This window comes from Schistocerca serialis, chromosome 5 (assembly GCF_023864345.2).
Source record: "Schistocerca serialis cubense isolate TAMUIC-IGC-003099 chromosome 5, iqSchSeri2.2, whole genome shotgun sequence".
Taxonomy (NCBI): domain Eukaryota; kingdom Metazoa; phylum Arthropoda; class Insecta; order Orthoptera; family Acrididae; genus Schistocerca; species Schistocerca serialis.
The window spans coordinates 466362475-466385889 of NC_064642.1; the positions used below are offsets into that span (position 1 = coordinate 466362475).

General features: G+C 42.4%; 1 protein-coding gene across 3 annotated transcripts in view; it reads right to left on the bottom strand.

Annotated features, from left to right (window-relative positions):
- The window catches only part of LOC126481447 (methyl farnesoate epoxidase-like), a 248962-nt gene that overhangs the window by 184768 nt on the left and 40779 nt on the right, over window positions 1-23415 (bottom strand). The window lies entirely within an intron of this gene.

Here is a 23415-nt window from a genome sequence, read left to right on the forward strand (position 1 = left end):
GGCTGCCTTCTATGATGAGGGTATTGGAAAGTTAGTACAACTCTATGACAGATATCTAAGTCGGAGCAGCTACTATGTAGAGAAGTGTAGCAACCTGCTGAAAATAAAACATTTTTTATTTTCTTTGTTGTTTCCATTTTAGGAGCGATAGGACCTTACTTTCCAAATAGCCCTCGTACATTAAACTGCTAGCTTCTTGGGCGTCGAATACTTCTTGGGTGTAGAATACTGCATTTAAGTCCGCTCACCAGACAAAATGCTAGTCATTCCCTAAAAGAGCACAATGGTAGCGTTGGAGCGTTGTAGATAGTTTAGAAATGTTACCAGACGGGCATGTGACCCTCCACTGCTGATGTAAGTGATGTCTCTAAAGTGGTAGGTGTGTCTGTGGGTGCTAATCGCTTGGAATCAGTGAAGCAAGTGCGTCGACGCGGAGACGTGACGCAGTGGATGAAAGGAGCTGTTGCGTTTGGAAGACAGATAATCACACGGTGAATGAAGACGCCAGATTTGTTGGTGTACCAAAGCGAACTGTCCAACTCGCCACTCGCAGGCTTGGAAGGAGGCGCAAGAACAGTTCTAGTGATAGTGTCCTAACCCAAAGGCTGCAGAGACGAGTCGCACACCTTCCGTGACAATCGTTTTCAAATCCGGCAGGCACTGGTGTTCCTAGATAATAGATGTCTGTCTCAACAAGTCTCTGAACAACTGCACTAGGCGTTTGGTATCAGGTTCTTGCAAAACCTCATTACTCACGGTGGCAAGTACAGCTGTACATCTTCTATTGGCCAAATAGCACAGCAACTGGATAGTAGCTAACCAGGGGCATGTAGTGTGATGTGATAATTCGTGATGTGGCCTCTTTTCAAATGATGCACGGTGTCGTCTGAACCGACGGCACAGTGAGGCCATTGAACAGCAGTGAGAAGGATGTATTTCAGCCGGAAACTGTTCTGTGTAGTTTTGGGGTGTTTTTCGTAATATGACTTGATACGCTCATTGACGTCACATGAACATGAGAAAAGTGTTGCCCTTCGTTTTCCGTCCTTATGACGAGTTTGCTCAGGCCACTCATGCCTAGCAAGACGGCAACAGCCTTTTTGACAGGGATAAACGCTTGCATCCCTGGTTTGATGAACATCTACATCCACACCATACGTTGTAAGCCACATAAAGGTGCGTAGCGATTGGTACATCTGGTATCACTAACTGAACCCCTCTTCCCTTCTTGATTCGCGAATTGTGCGCGCGAAGTGATTGTTGGTAAACCATCGTATTAGCTCTAGTTTCTGAAATTTTCTAATCGTTGTCATTTTGCGAGATGCATGTGGAACGAGGTAACTTGTAGTCAAACCCTTCCCGGAAAGGGGTCTCTCGAAATTTCAATAGCAAATCTCTCCGTGATGCACAACGCCTGTCTTGTAGCGTTTGCCACTGCAGTTTGTTGACAATCTTTGAAACGCCCTCCCGCGGACTACACAGCCCCGTGACTGGACGCGCAGCTCTTTGTTGGATTTTCACTATCAGTTCTATCAAACCTACCTGGTAAAGATCCCAGACTGATGAACAAAACTAAAGAATCGTTAGATCAAGCGCTTTGTTAACCACTTCCTTCGTGGATGAGCTACATTTCCTTAAGATTCTTCCTATGTATCTCAGTCTGGCACCTGACCGTCCTACTATTTGTTTTTTGTGGTCATTCCATTTACGGTAGCTTTGGATGCCTATGGTGGACACTGTTTGCAGCAATTTGTCATCAGTAGTAACTATAGGAAGATACAAGACGACTTAGACAAAATTTATAGTTGGGATGATGAATGGCAACTAGTCCTAAATGTGGAAAAATATAAGTTAATGCGGATGAGTAGGAAGAACGAAGTTGTAATGTTCGAAATAGTATTACTAGTGTCCTGCTTGACACAGTAGTTAAATATCTGGACGTAACGCTGCAAAGGGATATGAGGTGGAACGAGCATGTGAAAACTGTGATAGGGAAGGTAAATGGTCGACTTTGGTTTATTGGGAGAATTTTAGAAAAGGAGACCGCATATAGAATGCTGGTGCGTTCTATTCTTGAGTAGTGGTAGAGTGTTTGGAATCCGTACCAGGTCGGATTGAAGGAAGACATCAAAGCAATTCAGAGGAGGGCTGCTATATTTGTTACCGGTAGATTCGAATAAAACGTAAGTGTTACGGAGATGCTTCGAGAACTAAGACGGGAATCCCGGGAAGGAAGGCGGCGTTCTTTTTGGGAAACATTATTGAGAAAATTTAGAGAACCAGAATTTGCAGCTTACTGCCGAACGATTCTGCTCACGCCAACAAACATCGCGCTTAAGGAGCACGAAGGTAAGATACGAGAAATTTGGGCTCATGCGGAGGCGTACAGACAGTCGTTTTACCCTCGCTTTATTTGCGAGCGGGGCAGGAGGGGAAATGACAAGTAGTCGTACAGGGTACCCTCCGCCAAGCACCTTACGGTGACTTGCAAAGTATCTACGTAGATGTAGTACAGTTGTACAGTAGTGGATTTCGTTTCTTATGTTGGCACAATATGTTGCATTTATTTTCGTTCAAGGTCAACTGCCAGAGCCCGCACTGTTCATCAATTCTCTGCTGGTCATTTTGCAAATCAACACCGTCTTCTGGTGTTGCTACTTTCTTACAGACAGCTGTATAATCTGGGATCAGCTTCAAGGAGCTTCCGACTCTTTCTACCAGATTAGTTTTATACGTTGTAAACAGGAACGTTCCTATCATGGCCGAGCGGTTCTAGGCGCTACAATCTGGAATCGCCCAACCGCTACGGTCGCAGGTTCGAATCCTGCCTCGGGCATGGATGTGTGTGATGTCCTTAGGTTAGTTAGGTTTAAGCAGTTCTAAGTTCTAGGGGACTGATGACCTTAGAAGTTAAGTCCCATAGTGCTCAGAGCCATTTGAACCACTTTTCATTCCTATCAAACTTCCTTCGGTTACTCCCGTAATTACCTTTATCCTATAGCCTTTCACACCTTGACTGGTCCTCTAAATCACTTGATCTTAATCTTATACAAAGTGTCAAACAACAAAAGTGAAGTGTAATTATGAAGACGACTTTGCAGATCGGATATGTGACAGAATTATTTGTCTAGAATTAAGGGTACTTCATTGTTAGCGCCGTGTTCCTGCCCGGAAGCCGCTGATTACACGAAAAAATCCGCGTCCTCGATTACAGCAGGATAAAAACTTCTCGATTGATTTGTACAGCATGGGAAAAGTTTCTATTTGATTCTATACGGCACACTATGTGATGGGCCGTCCACATGGAAGTAAATAAACCCTACGAATGGCCTGTGAACGATGTCTGAGGGAAAGTGCTATGCGGTAACGAAAGTCAGTAGGACCTTGTTGTTGGTCTGTATTCGCCTTCTCTCGCTGGGGCTTGCGGAATTAGTTTACAAAATGGCTAGATGGCTTGTGTGTGTATGAGAACATTTTAGACATATTGCGTAAATATAACGGGCAGTCAAAGAAAAACCGAACACCCGCCGCAACAGGATTACGGAATGGGTTCATTTAAAAGTAATCGTCAAATGCTTTGAGACATTTATCCCACTGGGAGCCAAGACGATCAATCTCTCTTTCGTAGAACTCGTTCGGCCACTGACGGCTCCACAATCTCACTCACACATGCACTATCTCGTCCGACTGAAACTGATGTCCACACACGTCTCTCTTCAGGACGTCAACAATGTGAAAATCACACGATGAAAGATTCAAGCTGTACAGAGGATGTTTCAATGTTTCCCAAACAAATCGCGGGGGTGTAACCTTCGTCTGATTGGAAGACTGGGGGTGGGCGTCATCGTGCAACAACATGATTCGTTCCACCAGCAGTATCGGGCGTTTTGACTTTATGGCGCGTCACAGTTTCTGTGGAGTCTCTTCACAGCGCTGCGCATTAAATTGTGGTTCCACCCTCGATGATCTCGATGAGCAGAGGGCCCCTGCAGAAGACAGTCGTCATGACCTTACTGGAACTTGTGAGGACAGCTTTGGATTTCGTTTGTGAAGGGAAATGCGGGTTGTTTCCACTTTTGGCTTTACCGTTTGCCTACGTGGTGTTTGAATTCTGTCGGTTGAAATCGGCCCGTTTGCACGAAAACGCCCGCCTCCACACTACCAATCGGACGAAGGGTACGCTAGTTGGGAACATCCTCGGTGCAGCGCGGATCTTTCTCCTGTGATTTCCACACCTCTGTCGACCTAAAGAAAGACTTTGGTGGACGGCAGTTACAGTCGGACCAGGAAGTACAAGTGTGGGTGCGGTTGTGGAGCCGTTAGCGGCCGACAGTGTTCTACGAAACAAGAACTGATCGTCTCCCAATTGGATAAATGTCTTACCGCGTGTGGTGATTACTTTGGAATGGAGCGCCTCCATGGTCCTATTGTGGCAGGAGTTCGGTTTTCATTTGACTGCCCCTGATAATTTTAAAATCGAACGCATGCCGTTGAAGCATGAGGAGCCTTGTGTTTACAACTTGAGAACTTTGTACCGTGACAGAAGGTAATAGATGCGATGGGGTGTACTACTTGAAGCTCCAGTATGAATCCCACGTCTGGGATGAAACAAAGCGTCCGGTGCCTGCCAGATCAATTCGCATTTAGCATACTGAAGAGTTACCTCTTAAACAAAATATTTTTGATGATTCAAATATATACACCCAGAAAGAGAGTTGAAAATAGATTCTAGATTTTCAGCAGCAATGCGTTTCCAAATACACTGTTCACGTCTTATTCTATCCGTGATGGATCCTGGGTGCCGTAGCTGCAGATATGGGGTGTATCATAATTAATAGCGAAGACTCACACGGGATAAAGTCTGTTATAACAAGAGGAAAAATGCTCCTGTTGGGGCACAAGAAAGGTGAAAATATTCCTCTTTACAATACTGGCAGTTAAGTGAGGAACCACCTGCCTCAATCCTCATTCTGCCTTCAACAAAAATTTTGGCATCCGAACATATTCAATAGGCATACGAACATACTCGCTCTCTTTTAGCACAGAACATGCTAAATTCTTTTACTCAGTCTCTCTTTGTAGTCAAGCCTTCATGCTCAGTATCTCCCTCTCACTGCCACTGTCTATTTCTCTTTCCGTCTTCTTCATCCCTATTGATTTACAGTATATGTCACTGCCACTGCCTCCTCTCTGAATTACGTTGCCTTCTTTTGTTTTTATTTCCCACTGTCACTGTCTCCATTATACCTCGGCAGCGCGCAAATACTGCAGCATCCGACTTCTTTTTCGCCCACACCCACGCGTTAAAAATCTAGAAGTGGCCAGCCCCACAACTGATACTTTCCGTAACCAAAAATCATGGTTTTTCGGGGTTCCTCCAAGAATAGCCCATGCACAAGTGGTGCTTTTATAATCCGCTTTAATTTCTCCTTAGATCACACCAACCGATTTGGTATATTTGCGTTGACTGGAGGAAATGTCTGAGGTTTCTATTTTGATCCTCTGCTGTAGGCTAGCTACAGTGTGCCCGTTTTCTGACAGGTATACAAATGGTCGCTGAGCCAAGGGCTGTCCAAAAGATTTGACCACCCACCTCTCTGATCAGAACCTGTGATGTGACCCCCTGAAATATTGCATTTTCGCGCGTGGCTTTTTCGAACATTTTGGTACCGAGTACTATCATACGCGGCCCGATAAAAGCAAAAACATTCCTATAAACTTTGTATCAAAAACATACCATTTGCGTAATAATTGCGAATGTCTAGTATTGAACCGCTGATTTCTATTTAAATTTTGTCCTAGCTAGTACAGATCTTTTTGAAATGTAAAATTTTCGATTGAGTCTCCATCTAATCTGTCTGAAAATTCACCCATGCTCCTTGCGAAACGTTGAGAAATGTGGTACACGCATGATGGACAGCCACATCTTTCTAATGAGATGAGTAGACATATAAACTGCCAATATGGAGCATTGTGGATAGGTCGAACAACGTTCTTATCTCGACTTCCACGATAACCTTAATTCAATGCTCCGAATTTTGGTGCCTGGGGTCATCTGAAAAGTATAGTGTACAGCACTTCCGTCAATACAGTTGAAGAACAAGAGCAGCGAATTTGCATTCTTATGAAGTTTTACGTTATGATCCAGCGGTGATTGAAAGAATCTGTAGCTCACTGCTGAAAAGAGTGGCAGTAACGTGAAGACGGAACGAGTGTGTTGTAAACTGTAACAAGTATCATACTGGAGTAGCACTGAATACATTGTTAACGTTGCCCCTCAATGAAATTTCACTCCAGTCAGATGATTAATTAAGGCAAAAGTTTACATTGCAAATTCATTTTTACTAATTGGGACAAAATTTGATGCTGAAGTCAGTGGCTGCTCGTAAAGATAACAATCTCGCACACGGCTCGTTTACGTTCCCATGTTTACTGGAATACTTTGCTTTTATCATTCTAAACTTTAACCTGTGTCAGTTTACGTTATCATTTAGTTCGTACAATATTGATTTTGCAGCAGAATTCGTTCCGACTTGCGAGTACGCAGACAAGCATGGGTAACGATGCACAGCGTTGTTTCTTTGGAGGGAAGGAATGATTGCGTCAGATACCCACATGAGGTTAGTGGACACAGCACCTCGCAGACCTGTGTTTTGTTGGGTATCAGAATTCAGAGATGGCAGGGAATGTGTTGAAAAACGCAAAAGCACCGGGCGTCCAGCGACTGCACGCAAACCGAGCAATGCGCAGCGTGTCCATGACTTGATAATGGGAAACAGGCGAATCTAGTTTGTTGAACTAGGGAAGGCAACAGGTCTAATACGGGGAACGCCGCGCATCATCATCCATGAGGATTTGAAGATGAAGATGTGTGCACAACGGGTCCCCCTTTCCATCACCACTGTGCAGAAACAGAAGCGTGTGGAAATGTTCCAACATCTGGTGCAACACTACAGCGCAGATCCGCCGGAGTTCTTTGAGCGTCTGGTCACTGTCGATTGGTCGTGGTTCTTCCATGAGACTGCAGAAAAGAAACGCCCGTCCATGGGGTGGTAGCATCGCGGGATCCCTTGTCGCAAGAAGTCACGGCCGGGACTGTGCATTCAGAAACAAATTGCGACAGTGTTCTGGGATCAGAAGGGATACAGTTGTTGGATTGGCTCCCTACCAGTACGGATCGGTACTGCAGTTCATGCCTGATTCAAGAATACCACTACAGAAAACAGGGCAATGAATAGATTCCTCAGTAGCTGGAGCACATCGAGTCTGTAGACGACATCTGTCACGCGATGGTGGAAGGACAGAACCTGTCTCCCGAAGGTGAAGTTCCGGATGATGAAATACATTTTTATCTGGATGACATCGACCAGGATCTCTAGCAGCATATTCACGGGCGGCAACACAAGCCCGGTTATCGGAGGCACCAAGGACCAGAAGTATTTCCACGTACTCATCGTTTGTGCATGCTGTACGTCCAGCACAGTGTCTTAGAATAAATCCAGAAGAAAGTGCGATATGTGTATGAATGTATGTGAAGTCTATCATGGGTGTGTTACTCGTCTAGCAACTAGTCCCTGTCTGGTGAACAGGGCATACACTATAAACACGCAGCAGGCTGTTCCACGCAATGCACATCACATCTCTCACAGCTTTTGTTCTGCATGACTCACACCGATATTGTTAATCGTGCAATGTTCGTTTTCGAATTACATTGTTTCCCTAACAGCAATAGACGTGATATTTCCACGTTTCCATAGATGATAATAATAATAATAATAATAAATACGAGGGTCAGACCAAAAGAAGTGCACACTATTTTTTTTTAATCCATCTTTTATTCTACATGTTTGAAAGTTTTACAGTGTGTAGATACATCCTTTAGGAACAATATTTTCATTTCTCCACATAATTTCCATCCCTCTCAACTGCCTTACGCCATCTTGGAACCAGCGCCTGTATACCCGCAAGGTAAAATTCTGGACCAACCTGTTGGAGCCACTGCTTGGCAGCGTGCACAAGGGTATCATCATCTTCAACCCTTGTTCCACGAAGAGAATCTTTCAGTTTCCCAAAGAGATGATAGTCACATGGAGCCAGGTCAGGACTTAAGGCAGGTGTTTCAGTGTTGTCCATCCGAGTTTTGTGATCGCATCCATGGTTCTTTGACTGACATGTGGTCGTGCATTGTCGTGCAACAGCAAAACATCCTGATTTTAGCGATGTGGTCGAACACGACTCAGTCGAGCTTGAAGTTTCTTCAGTGTCGTCACATATGCATAAGAATTTATGGTGGTTCTACTTAGCATGATGTCCTCAAGCAAGAGTCCTTCGGAATCGAAAAACACCGTAGCCATAACTTTTCCAGCAGAAGGTGTGATTTTGAATTTTTTTTCTTAAGTGAATTTGCATGATGCCACTCCACTGATTGCCTCTTCGTCTCTGGTGAAAAATGATGGAGCCATGTTTCATCACCTGTCACAGTTCTTCCAAGAAATTCATCTCCACCATTCTCGTACTGTTACAAAAGTTCACTGCATACCGTTTTTCTTGTTTCTTTGTGAGCCACTATCAACATCCTGGGAACCTACCTGGCACAAATCTTTTTTTAACTCCAACACTTTCAGTATTCTGCAAACACTTTGTTCCCCTACCCCGACGTAGCGTGACAAATCGTTCACTGTGATGCGTCTGTCAGCAGTCACCAATTCGTGAACTCTCTGCACATTGTCTGGAGTGTGTGCAGTACGAGGCCCGCCACTGCGGGGTTAGTCCTCAATATTGCTGTGCCCGCTTACATCACGTAACCTGCTTGCCCACCGACTAACAGTACTGCGATCGACAGCAGCATCTCCGTACACCTTTTTCAACCTCTTGTGAATGTTTCCCACTGTCTCGTTTTCACAGCACAGGAATTCTATGACAGCACGTTGTTTCTGACGAACGTCAAGTGTAGCAGCCATCTTGAAGACATGCTGTGACGGCGCCACTAACGGGAACAGGTTGAACTAAGTTTGAAAACATGCGGGAAGGATGTATTTACATGTAAAACTTTCACACATGCAGAATGAAAACTGTATTTTAACAAAAATAGTGTGCATTTATTTTGGAGTGTCCCTCATAATAACAATAATTGTGGCACATGGAGATACTTACTAACCAACATGGCCTTATCAGACTCAGTATCGAAAGGCATAATTAGTGACTCCATCGTGGTAATTCGTATAAATGGTAACCGATTATCTGAAAAGTACGTTTCTAGCCCCACTTGTGACGTTAGGCCCTAATGAAATGTAGTGGATCTGAAAGTGGCAAGAATAATAGTTCGTACTAATCCATGGTGCCACTCGGGCAGGGGACATAGAAAAGAGATTTGGAGTCTAATAGATGCAGTGCTGTGAAACAATTCGCGTCTTTGAAAGCTGAACTCCGACAACGACTGCACTTCTATTTCTGTGTTCGTAGTATGTAAGTGCAAATGTTTTCTAGAAGACCCACTGTAATTGCTGTAGGACAATTTAGACGGCAGCTTCTGTACTATGCAGACTAGATTTAACAAATAATAATAAATCGCCCTCGACCCAGAATCGAACCTTCTACCTCCCTCAAGCTAACACAAAACGTTTTGTACTGCACCAACTGCACAGCACTTTTCAAACAGGCTGACGGAAGTAGTTACCGTACATGTGATTACAGTGTTGTCAGAGTGCCAATGATTCGTTATTGATTTACTGCCGGAAATACGCATAGGACGAAATTTTGTGACAAACATTTTTGTATTGCTACTACGTGAGGGATCGTGCTGCGAAATCCGAGTGAGCAAATTTTTCTTATCCCTATATTTACAAAAACATAAATACATTCGAGTCGGTATGCTTGTGGCTATTCTATTTGAAAATACAAGGAATTTCACCAGTGAGACACAATGAAACTGTTGGCAGAGCACTTTCCTCCTGAAACGATAAAGTTGTTCCGACATCTTATGAGGGCCACCTACTTTTTGTACAGCAGCTCACTTTTTTATGGAACATTTTGAGGATCGTGCATTAAATTCGGCTCCCCTTCATCCATCTTCATTTTATAGTTATGTTGACGACACTTTCATAGTCTGTCCACACAGGGTAGAAGCTCTTGAGCGCGTCCAGAACATATGAACAGTATGCACCCTAACATCCAGTTCACTGTCGAGACAAGTAAAGTGGGTAGGCTGCCGCTTTCAGACGTTCTGGTACAACGAAAGTCGGGTGGACGCTTCGGCCGCTCAGTGTACCGCAAGCCGACCCACACTGACTTATATCTTGGTCCCGAGAGTTTTCGCCATCCAGTCCAGAAGAGAGCATCTTTAAATAGGCTGATACACAGAGCAAAAGCCGTTTATGACGAGGATCACTTCCACTCTGAAATTAATCATCTGAAGTATGTGTTCCGTATGGGTCACGTGATATAAAGTCAGAATTCTTCAAGGAAACGATACGTGAAAATGTTGAACCTTCACGTGATTAGCTACTGATTGCATTCCTTCTATTTTGTGGCGCTACATCCAACAAAATGGGGAGATCCTGGCAAGGCGAGGTATCAGATGTATTTTCCGACCTCCTAAGGACAGTCTCGGCCTCGGGATTCCTGGGATTTATAACATCCAATGTGAATGCGGAAACAATTACATCGGTCAGTCCATCCGCACCATTTCCGACCAATGTGCTGAACATCACCGGCATATTAAAAATCGAGAACTGGAGAAATTTGCAGTTGCAGGGCACAGCCTCACAATCAACCATGAAACACTGTTTGAAGGAACAAAAGTTTTGTCCCAGGCTTCTGTGTAATGGGACTCTATAATTAAAGAGGCTGATCTTAGCCGTGTATGGAAGCGAGCTCTCGATGCAGACGAGAGTCAGAGATATTCGTCGCAATGTTTACGCTACAGCTGGAATGGTGGCGCCACCATCGCCGACGTTCACACCATCTGCGACAGCATGACGTAACTATTGACCAATCAGAAGCCGTCTTTCGGCTATATGGGGCCGCCACAACATATAACAACATATATATACTTTTGTGCGTTAACATACAGCTATCATCGGCGTTGGAAATATATTTGCAGAGAAAATCACATAATGATGTATTTTAGGCCAATAGACATAACTAGTTATTGTAGTGGTTTTGAATATATTTACTGGTCAGGGCTAAACGACTATTGAAAATATAATTGTTTTTGGATAGATCAACATGAATTTCCTAAGGGACCGAAGTTAATCATGCATTTACCAGTAGAATAAGGTGTGGAGAAACTATGTCACCGTATGCAAATTCCGTCCGATTTCGACGAAACAATTTGTGACTGTGAACCATCAAAATTTGCAGAAACATAAAATTAAATACATATAGTCATGAAGTAGTGAGACATAGATTCTATACTAAATAATTAGTCCATACAAAAGTTCTATTTAACTTTGAATTTATGGCAGTCGATACATAACGAACATACGTCTTTTAACATTTCCATATACACGTCGCACAATATAGCTTCTCACACGACTCTACTGCTGTGCAGTATGGCACTTTCACATTACACTAAAATTATATTTTTTAAACACTAATAGTACTGTGGCAAGACATGCGTGTCCGACACAAATTACGAGAGACAGAAGAATGAGTAACTGTTCATCGAGAATATCTCGTACATCAAAAGAATGTGTAAAAATGTTCTTCTTTTGTCTGTCTTTCGCGCAGCGGCTTTCAAAGTCAATAGCTCACTGTACCTCTGACGGCCCTTCCACAATAAACACGTCACGTCACAGCACGTTATCTGCTAACTGCAGCTGTTGCCGAGTGACTGCTAGGTTAGTGAATGATTTAAAATAGTAGGGCAATCACATAATGTTACAAACAGCAATTTTCACAATCAGTTGCTCCTGACGAAGACGATGTTGGAGATCGTCGAATGCTGGATGTTTTACCCTGAACTGACGCAGCAAGAAGCCTGAGAATGTTTTATATTACAATTTCACCAGTGCCCACTGGATAAACTTCTTATGTAAGAACGGAAAAGACAATATTAATTTCAAAATACCGTCTGGAGGCCAACCCACTGGAAATAATGTTTAGAGAATTTAACCATTTTATTAGAATGTATTGTTCTAGTAGACAGTGTGGGCACGTTATTTGACACAATTTGAGGGAATATTTAATAACCTACCTCATGTTTCCACAAAATGTATGCCAAATTAACTTCTGTTAAATAAAGTTAAAAGGAATGAGGGGACAATTCCATTGCCAAAGTTACTCAGAAATAATTTACTACTGGAAGAAAAGGTGAGTCATTCACTAGTAAAGTACATGGAAAATGCTACCCAAAGAAAAGGGTACTTTGACAGAAAATCAGGAGAGTTACAGAAAGTGAAGATAGGCAGTAAGGTTTTAATCCATGACCAACCGAGACCCTTACTATCCTTCTTCTTTTGCTTGTGCCTTTGTCCCACATGGCCACAGGGTCGGCTTGGTCATTAGCGGATTTGGCGTTGTTAGTTGAATGGGTGGCCAGATGCCCTTTCTGTCACCACCCCAGAATGATGACAACACAAACTCCCAATCCACAGGTAGGGAAAATCTCCAGCCTGCCTGGGAATCGAACCCCAACCCTGTGATCAAGAGGCAGCAACGCTAGCCAATAGGCCACGAGCTGCGGACATCCAAGATCCTTACTAATAAATAACAAAATAAAAAGGAGCAAATGCTGTACAGTGGACCATATGTTATCAGTGTCATACCACATGAAGGAGCTTACCTTTTAGTGTATCCTGGAACACACAAAGCCACAGGAGTATATCTAACCAGGGTATTAAGAAATACTCCCACTATATTCCATATGTGGGCATATAAACAATTATATATATAGTTAACGTTTGATGGACATCTCATTTATAGTCTATAAGTGTATATATATAATAGAGTCTCGATTATCCGATCTTCGGTTATCTGACCTGTGATATCCGACCCTTTCACCGCACCGGCCGTGCGCCAACCGATGACAGGTCAGTGACTAACGTGTTGTTTGTTGATACTCAGTTCATTGTCGCCGTCTGCTACTCCTCACTCCTCAGTGCTAACTTAGACCTGTAGTGGAGTGGACGTGTTGCATTATGTTTATTGTAAAAATTTGTGGTGATGGCTTCAAAACGGATAAAGGTGGTCGTTTCAATGGAAGAAAAACTTAAAGCTTTAAAAAGAATAGACAATGGTGATACTTTATTAATTGTGGCGCAAGATTATAACGTCGGGAAAACAACAGTTGGAGACTGGAAAAGGAGCCGCAGTGAAATTGAGAAGCGGTGTTCTCAGCGAGAAACCTCGGCTGTTTTGGAAGGTCGGAAAACCATGATAAAATGTGATTATGAAAAAGTAGAGTGAAGCTTTGTTCCTATGATTTACTCAACATAAAGATAAAGGTGTATCCATGTCGGGACCTATTTTTCAGGAAAAAGCCTTAAAGTTTCGTAACGAATTAAAAGAAGGTGAACCTGATTTCACAGCTAGTGTAGGCTATAGATGAAAGAAAAGATACGGGATTCGGCAACTTAATGTCTGTGGTGCAAAGCTTTCAGAAAATTTTGAAGCTGTTCAGTTGTTTAGGAATAAACTTCACAAGGTATTGGACAAGGAAAACTTTACAGGTGATCAAATTTTTAGCTGACACGAGACTGGTCTCAATTACAAAATGTCACCGGAAAAACATTAGCGTCAAAGGCCGAAAACGCAGCGCCAGGCTACAAACGTAGCAAAGAAAGAGTGACAATTCTTGCATGCAGTAACGCCACAGCAAATTTGAAAACGAAACTGTCTATGACAGGTAAGCCCAAAAAACCGAGAGCATTTAAAAATGTATCTAAAAATGCTTTACGGGTGAAATATTAAAACAAAAAAAAAAAAACAAAAAATGCTTGGATGAGCTCAGACATTTTTAAAGAATGGTTCTCTTAACGAGTTCGTGCCACAAACTGAAAAGTTTTTTAAGCCAACAAATTGCCCCGCAAAGCATTGGTGCTTCTAGACAATGCCACTTGTTAACCTAATGAAGATGAACTTCAAGATCAAGATATAAAGGCCATGTTTTTGCCTCCAAATGTCACATCCTTATGTCAGCCTGTGGGCCAAGGGACCTCAGAGACATTGAAGAGAAACTACCGCGGAAACTTGCTTTCCTCTTTAAGTAATGCTATGGACAAGGGAGAAGATATGCTAGAGCAGTTGAGCCGTATTAATTTGAAAGACGTAGCTTACGACGTGGCCAAATCTTGGGAGAGTGTTGGAGCAAATAAAATTGCAAAATCCTGGAAAATTTTGGTACAAGAAAATCAAGAAAATTTTCCATATGATGAAAATCTACAGCAGCAGACCGAACCATAAAATATTACTCTGCTTTCATTGTTACGAAAAGTGCCGGGATGTGCTGACGCCACAGAAGATGACATAAATGAATGGATTGTCCAAGATGAAGAATTTGAAGTGACAGATGAAGAAATAGTCAACATGGTAAACGAAAAAGAAGAAGACGAAGAAGCGGATGTAGTGGAGGAAAGTGCGCCCGAGATTTCTCACAACGAAGGACACAAAGCCTTAAAAAGTGCTTCAAAATATGTAGAGCAACTGCGGAAACATCGTCTACCGACGTTTTACTTCTTAAGAGACTACGTGATTTAGCGGCAAAAAAACGGCAAACAGCAGGCAAACAGAAGACAATTACGAACTTCTTCACACAGTAAATATCTATTCAGTCTAATTTGATTTGTATTGTATTAAATGTTTAACTAATTTGGTCTACTTTAGTTTAATTTTTGTGTTTTTTTGTATTATTTTCCGTGTTATCCGACCTTATGAATGTACATATCTAGGCCAGGGAACTGATTTCATTGAAATAAGCTCAGGTTTTCAGTTCAAGGATGAATGTGAAGAGTGGTGTAGAAAACTCATCTATGTTGTGAACCTACAAATGGACTGTGAATCATAAATGTGAAAATAATATTTTGCAAATAAAAGATCTGCAAAGAGATAATGGTACAAGGCCATGAACAGGTGGGCAGTTCAAATCCATTGGTCAGATTATAGGTTAATCTTTAGTGATGTCCATCTGCATCAAGCTCATTAAACAAACAAGTCGCCTGAAAATTGACTAAATAAAACTAACTGGAAAACATCGATCAACTGTGAATTCGGACTAGGAATCTAGCCTCAACAATATCTATCAGCTTTGAGTTTCTCATAGTTCATTACATACGAATCGAACAGATTTATATACATCGAATGCTAATATGAACATTTAGATACTGAGTCGTGCTTTCACTAATAAGTGAACAGACATTAGGAAATGATTAGGCGATAATAAAATGTGCCGGTTGGTTTCCTCTCCGGCACTTTTGAATTCACGCCACAGCCACCGACTGAACAGCTTCTCTGCCTGTTTCACCGTCCATTCGTCAGTGGAGTTTTGTGCTCTGCTATCAAGTGACACTGTCGACATCCAGATCAGTCACCAGGCATGAAGTGCCGCCGCGGAAGCTCTTGTGGTTGCTGTTGTGGATCCAACAATATCGTTATCTGGTCACTAATACTGAAGAGATATGATTAATGGATGATTTCCAGTAATCAAAAAAGGCATGACAGGGAAATTGGACTATCATATAGCGTGTGGGGCACTATAACTCTATCTCGTAGATTCAATTATTAAAAGAATATAAACCACAAATTTTCTGTCGTCAAGTTTATAAACGTTGACACCAGATAGGACAAGTTACATAAGAAAGTGATACTCTGGTTGGTAAATGCGTTGCACACGGTAGAGTGAAGGCTGCCGTTGTATGCATCCATTAACGATTCCGTTGGACTTTCTTATGCCGAGCAAGTAGTGCTGTTGGGAAAGGCTATATGTATCCACAAAATACTTTTTCAGTATCTTTTTATGGGTGTGATAAATGGTCTGTGATTTTCCACGTCAGGGAGTTTCGGTATTACGCGATAAAATTAATAGTGTTCAGACGGAGGAGTAGTTACTGGAAGAGGGGAGAGAAATTATGGAAATTCTGGGGACTGACACAAAAAGAAATAAATTTTTAACTTTTTCGTGGAGTTGTTGGCAATTCACAAAGTCGGAATGTCAGTAGTGAATCCTCATCGAATACAGAAGTTGGTTCTGAAAACCATGTTGTCGGCAGCTCTCCATCTTCTTAAGAGAAAAACTCTGTTTACAGCGTGCAGAAACAGAAAGATGAAGCCCTCTAGCTATGAAACCATAAGAATCTTGACTCTCTTTTTTTTTTTCTTATGAAAAAGAAGAAACATGCTCTGCCCTTTCGTATGTTAGCTCTTTTACACGTTACCTTAAGCATACGACAACGCGTGTGTCTCATATGCACGAGGCTCTTTTTGCTGCAACACTTGTTATAAAACTTTTAATTATTTCGTTTTAAAATGTTAGTCTCGCTTAGTTAGGTTTTTCTTGTTTTTAGATTTGCAGATGAATGTAACTTTTAATTATTGTACGACTAAAAACTGTGATGGTTGTATAGTCAAATAACAGGAAGCAGAATGGTTGGAGATTGATAGTGTTAAGTGATTTCTGATTCATCATCCGGTGCTAGCCTCTGGGCGCTATCGCATTTGTGTTAAGGGCTCTTATTAGTGGTACAGGAGTTGAGGTTAAAAAATCTTATCTTGCGGTTCAAAGTTAGACTGCCCAAAAAAAATTTTAGCACCGTCTGCATATCTATGAACGGAAAAAGACCATGAATAAGGGAATAAACGTTCGTTATCATCATCTACCTTCCATGTACAGGCCTCTTAACCTGTTGTGGTCTCGTCGACAGGTCGACCTAGACAACTCATACGGTTTGGGTTGTGGTGTAGTATTGATTTTGGGAACCTCTATGGGATCATTCGTTGCAGACTTTTTCTCCAATTGTTTTGGTGGTTCTAAATGGAACGTGAATGAGTTTCATTTGAAATTCATTCAATAATATTAATTCCTTTTGTGATCCTATTTGGTTTAACCAGCTGCTCGCCTCAGGAATTCCATTTTACAGGCTGCTAATCTTGCCACAACATTTGTCTTTATTATCCAAGCTTCGCTATCATAGCATAGAGAAGCTCTTGCTGCGGCCTTATCAAGCTGTACTCTGGGGTGAGTCTGGGCTATGGAAGGTGTCATATTATTTATGACTTCCGTTGTTTTTATATATCTGGTGGCTTTTTCAGCTAGGTCTGTTCCTTCTAGTTAGTATAGTTCACAGTCTAAATATGTTTGTGGGTTCACTCAATCTATAATTTTACTTTTCAAACCAGTCTTACTTTGTGGTGGGTATTTTCCAGAGAAGGCTATAGTTTATGCGTTTTCGGTGTTGATATCCACGCTGTATTTCTCGATTGTAGTCTGTAATGTATGTACAGAACGCTATAGACGCCGTCTGGACAGGTTACAAGAGCTAAATCATATGCAAAAAGTGATGCATAGGATTTACATTTCTGTTGATTTGACTGCAGGCATGTGGTACTTATCTCCACTCTTGGATGATTTTATTCAGATAAATAACCAGCAAAAATGTTCTAGTTATTTAAAAGACTGACTGAAATGTGAGATACCAGCTGTTTCATTCTACCTCACTCACTACCTTTAAAAATTTTCCCAAAAATTTTGACATGTCAATTTATTGTCGCTTTTTTAAAATGCAACTTATCTCAAACTCCTACAAGCTGCCATAACTGTACCTCACTCACATCCACTAGTCCATCGCTGTAAGTCGCTCATCCCCATCCACTCCCAGTTTCCCTTTCTCACTCACTCATTCAGCCCAATTCATTGTCATTATGTTTTTGTGTCTCTCTGTAATTGTCTTATGTGTCACAACCAGAGACCCGTTCGGTCTGTCCTACTACTACAGTGTCCTCTCATTTATCAATGTCTTCCTCTTGCTCTCTCTTAATACTACTATTTCATTCTTTCCTTCCTACAGCAGTTGTCTCCCCTCATAGTCGCTACTCTCTCTTCCACGTTGTCATTATTATACACTCTGTATCTCATTATCACCAGCTCTAAGCCACTTCCACTTTTTCTTTATTCCTCACGATGGATTTTACGTATTTTACGTGTACAGATATGATAACTTTGAACCTCTGTGTCTCTGAAAGGGATAAAGATACGGGCAAATTTTTCAAAGATGTTCGAGATCAAGATCTTGTTGATACATCGTAAAAATAACAGTCACTTGCTGTGAAAAGCCATCTCGTATTCTGCAGCTGAGTTTCAGTACTCAAAAAATATGTTTTCCGATTGTTTCTCGCTAACGGATAAAGATTTTTGAAAACGGGGAGATTGTTTGCGATTTCAGTCTTTCTCGGCGTATTTCACTGATGAATTCTTCTCGGGTTACCAACCGACGCCACCACTTGGCTGATAACCCGAGAAGAATTCATCAGGGGAGATTGTTACTCTTGATAAATGCCTAGATAATGTACCGTTAAAATTTGATCAATTCGCTATTGTAATTTATTATTTATATTTCGCCTCATACCGGGTTTTACGCGTAGAAGTAGCAAAACTTAGAACCTCTGTATCTTGGAAACGGATAAAGACAGCTAGAAAACTTCCAAGCTTTTTTTTTTTATCTTGAAATCGTCGGCTGGGTTTTGGTCTGCTGGTGTAGGCGAAAATATAATAATGAAACCCTTTTATGGAGTTTTCCGAGGAACCCCACATGGACAAATGGTGCCTCCATAGGTCTCATCAAGTCCACGGTAGACAACATCTATTACAAAAAGAACCAACAGATTTGCGCAATTTGCCGAGGCAGGAGGAAGTCTGTAATGTGCTATAAAGTATAGCAACACCTCAATTTCCTTTTACTAGACCGATGAAAAATGTTAGTGTGAGGAAACGTGAATTTAATTAGTAGTAGCGTCAAGAGTATCTACCATGCCTAGGTTTGTTGGAATTTACGGGCAGATATGAGGAGGAAAAATGCGAGCACAGTGCAGAAAGTGACGACGGATGTGTAATTTGGACTGCCAGTGAAGAGGCACTTGCACTTTGCAGTCGTGCTTTCGGGGTGCTGTGGACTCCAAGGAAGAAAGGAGCCTGACGGCAATGGTCGAAGCATCAAAGAGAAAGGAATGTTGTTATTTAGACTTCATGCCATTCTATCTTGAGTTAAGTACGAACTTATGGTTTTGGTCAAGCATTGAATCATCATGCATGAACATGTTCTCTGAAAAGCTTTGCTAGTTATCTGTCGTTGTGAGTTGAGAACGTACTTGAATGTAGAAGAATTACGGAAACCGTAGTTTGTGATTACGTCGTTGGTTGCTTAAATGTCGGAGCTCTCTTATAGCCCTCGCCCCTCTGCAGTCGAAAAAGACGTCAGCTGTCAGATACGTGCCACTGCATAGCAGGACCACAACATTAAGAGAAAACGAGACGGTGACCAGGAAATTTAAAAAAGAAGGTAACTGTTGTTACAGGGATGAGTAAAGCCTTGGCATCTCGCGACATATCGATCACTTAAAATCAATCCACAACAAGAAAAAACGCCTCGTTATACAAATGATCCCTATGCGAAGGGTTAACAAAAACGCCTCACCCTACTTTATCGTCAACAATAGAACCCGGGGTATGAGCACCGGAAAATCATGTTCTTATACGCAGCGTTTTGCTGTCTCATGCACACCGATAAGTTGGTTCAAATGGTTCAAATGGCTCTGAGCACTATGGGACTTAACATCTATGGTCATCAGTCCCCTAGAACTTAGAACTACTTAAACCTAACTAACCTAAGGACAGCACACAACACCCAGCCATCACGAGGCAGAGAAAATCCCGGACCCCGCCGGGAATCGAACCCGGGAACCCGGGCGTGGGAAGCGAGAACGCTACCGCACGACCACGACCGATAAGTTGCTGGGGAACTCGGATCATCTGCGAGAATCTGTAACAATTTGTTCCTATTGATCTGATCAAAGGGTTTCTGAAATCGACGAAGACAATTTGTTTGTCGAGATTGGAACATACAACTTCATCTTGGAAGAAAAGGAAACGATAAAGAAAAGAACAGTAACGTGTAGGCAAGTGCGCATTGTTCCTAATCTGTGAACTTGCACTGTGCTGCTGTGTAACATTCCAGGCTGAGTTCCTCCACGCAGTGCAATGCAACGTGATGGGGTCCTCCTTGGCACGCTGTCCTTAAGGCGTTCGAGACGTCGCTACTCGAGCCTGACCCATTCTGAGCCTGCTGAGACCATCCTGTGTGTGGGGAGGGCTTGTGCAACCACAAATTTCAGATTTCAACTGGCCTTGGTCATCTGCTCCATTATCGTCTTCAAAGACAAACCCATGCCGCGGTGCCACATCCTACAGGCTACTATGTTCTTCTGGTTCAGGTGTTCGATCAACAAACTGGTCTGGATAGTTCGAGATTTGGGCACCGACTTAGGGAGAAGCCACACAAAACGGTGCTTTGATTTTGATAGAAATCTCCTATCGATTAGGACTTTACTAACTGCTAGTAAACCCCGACCTGTCTCAGGAGATGCCGAGGGGAATAGTTCGTGACATGGAAAGTTCACCAAACTCAGAGTAATCTTAGTGCCACCGAGTAAATAAACTGTCACTACACTTACATCTACATCAATACTCTGCAAGCCACCCAACGGTTTGTAATGGAGGGACTTCTGGTTCCATTAACTGATCTCCCCTTCTCCCTTCCCTCTTCCACCCGCGAAAGGCGCGTGGAAAGAATGGTTGTCGGTAAGCCTCTGTATTTGCTCTGATTTATCGAATTCTCTCATAGTGGCCATTTCGCGAGGTCTATGTGGGAGGAAGTAAAATATTGTGCGAGTCTTCCCCGGAAATCGTTCTCGCGAAATTTCAATAGTAGAGCTCTCCGTAATGTACAACGCCTGTCTTGTAGCGTCTGCCACAGGAGCCTGCTGAGCACCTCTATAACACTCTAGCGCCGACTAAACGAACGCATGACGAAACGCGGCACTTTTACCTGGATATTCTCGATCTCTTCTATCAGCCCCACCTGGTGAAGGTCCCAGATTGATGGGCAATATTCAAGTTGGTCGAACAAGCGCCTTTTAAGCCACTTATTTCGTGGATGAGTTACATTTCCTTCATATTCTTCGTACGAAACTCTGTCCTCGATACTTTTTTCCTATTATTAGCTTTATGTGGTCATTACGCTTAAGGCCGCTCTGGATATTTATTCCCAGATATTTTACGGCAGATGCCATTTCCAGCAATTTTCATCAATAGTGTAGTTATCAGAATGAGATTTTCACTCTGCAGCGGAGTGTGCGCTGATATGAAACTTCCTGGCAGATTAAAATTGTGTGCCGGACCGAGACTCGAACTCGGGACCTTTGCCTTTGACATGCAAGTGCTCTACCATCTGAGCTATCCAAGCACAGTTTTAATCTGCCAGGAAGTTTCAATAGTGTAGTTATTCGGTAGCTGATTTCTTCACCTATGAATACGCTACATGGTACATTTATGGTCAACTGCCAAAGCCGGCGTCATTCATCAATTCTCTGCAGGTTATTTTGCAAATCGATATTGTACCCTAGCATTGCTGTATACATAGCACTGAATAGTACGTCTTATTAACAGTAAACTGCTGTGTCAGTAGTCAATGTTCACTACATAGTGTTCATGTAGTGCTTAATATAACCTGACAGCATAGTAGAGGGCAAGACGGTGTGGGGCAAGATGGGGAGCTTCCCAGCCTTGCCCCTACTATTTGTCCAACCATTACGTTCTTATCGTCTCGCTGCGGGTTTTGAACACGTACATTATACGTTGAATACAATTGTAAATAGAATGGTATTCGCTATTGCAACGTTTCCTAACTAATTATAAAGTATGCCTTAGGCTATATGGTGAATAAAAATACACAAACCGTGCAAAGCCAGTATTCTTGCTGTGTTTTAACGACTGACTATTGGAAATATGGTATTTCCTATATAATATAGATTACCAGGAATGATCCGACTCAATAGTACGTTCCACAAGTTATATTTCAGATGGTTCGCAAGTATGGGCGACAAACGTCTAGGCAAGATTGGTCATTGGAGTCAATGGAAGGCGCTGTAAAAGCTGTTATGGAAGGTCATATGGGTTCTTTCAGGGCTGCTCGACAGTTTAACGTGCCACAGAAATCTGTGTTTCAGCGTCGGGGTGTCCACGTCACTTGTGCAGGGACAGAAAGTGATGGTGACGAGGCTGTCCACACTTGTGTTCTACGTAAATGTAAGAGGCCTAAATAAAACGTAATACCTGAATCTACAATTCGCAGAACCATGTTTCGAAACCTTATCGTCACATGATTTCTTTATTCCAGTCCTTATTTAAGCTTTAGAGATGAATTCATGCTAGTTCCCCATCTTACCCCGCATATGGGGCAGGACGGGGAATTAGTAGTTTATGTTTCAAATCGAGATATATCTAACTAAATGTAACAAGTTTGCAGGTTTCCTTGCATGCTATTGTAATTCAGGGGTTAAGTAAACAAATGATAATCAAACCTACTTGAATTTGTTTATTTTTGTCCCTTTTGTAAGGGTTTAAAGTTAGCTTCCCCATCTTGCCCCGCCTTACCCTACATTGTAAACAGTGACATTCCTATACCCTTACCGAGCGAGGTGGCGCAGTGGTTAGACACTGGACTCGCATCCGGGAGGACGACGGTTCAATCCCGCGTCCGGCCATCCTGATTTAGGTTTTCCGTGATTTCCCTAAATCGCTCTAGGCAAATGCCGGGATGGTTCCTTTCAAAGGTCACGGCCGACTTCCTTCCTCGTCCTTCCCTAATCCGATGAGACCGATGACCTCGCTGTCTGGTCTCCTTCCCCAAACAACCCAACCCCAACACCATCCTATACCCTTCTTGGGGTTGTTCGGAAATTACATTCACAGCTAACGATTTTGTTCCGTTAAGAGCGATCTGTTGAGCTATATCTGCAAGGAAGTCTTGAATCCAGTCGGAAATCTGGTGCAATACTCGGTAATCTCGATCTTTTTTGGCACTAAACGGCAATGCAGGACGGTGTCGAATGCCTTCCAGAAGCCAAGGAACGCGGCATCAACGTAAGGGAGAACAGAGCGAGATGAGCTTCTCAGGATTTCTGTTTGCGGAACCAATCATCATCATCATCATCATTTATTGCCTTATCGGGCCTTTAAGGCCTACAGCAAGAAGAACAAAAGGAAAAGTAAAGACAAAAAGACTTACAAAAGTACTCTATACAGTAGTAAAAGTTACATATGTACATTACAGCTTAAAGAAAAACGAAAAAATAAACAGGGCATTCAATCAAAGGTTTAAAAGGCAAGAGGGATACATTACAGAAACAAAAAAACAAAAAAAAAACACA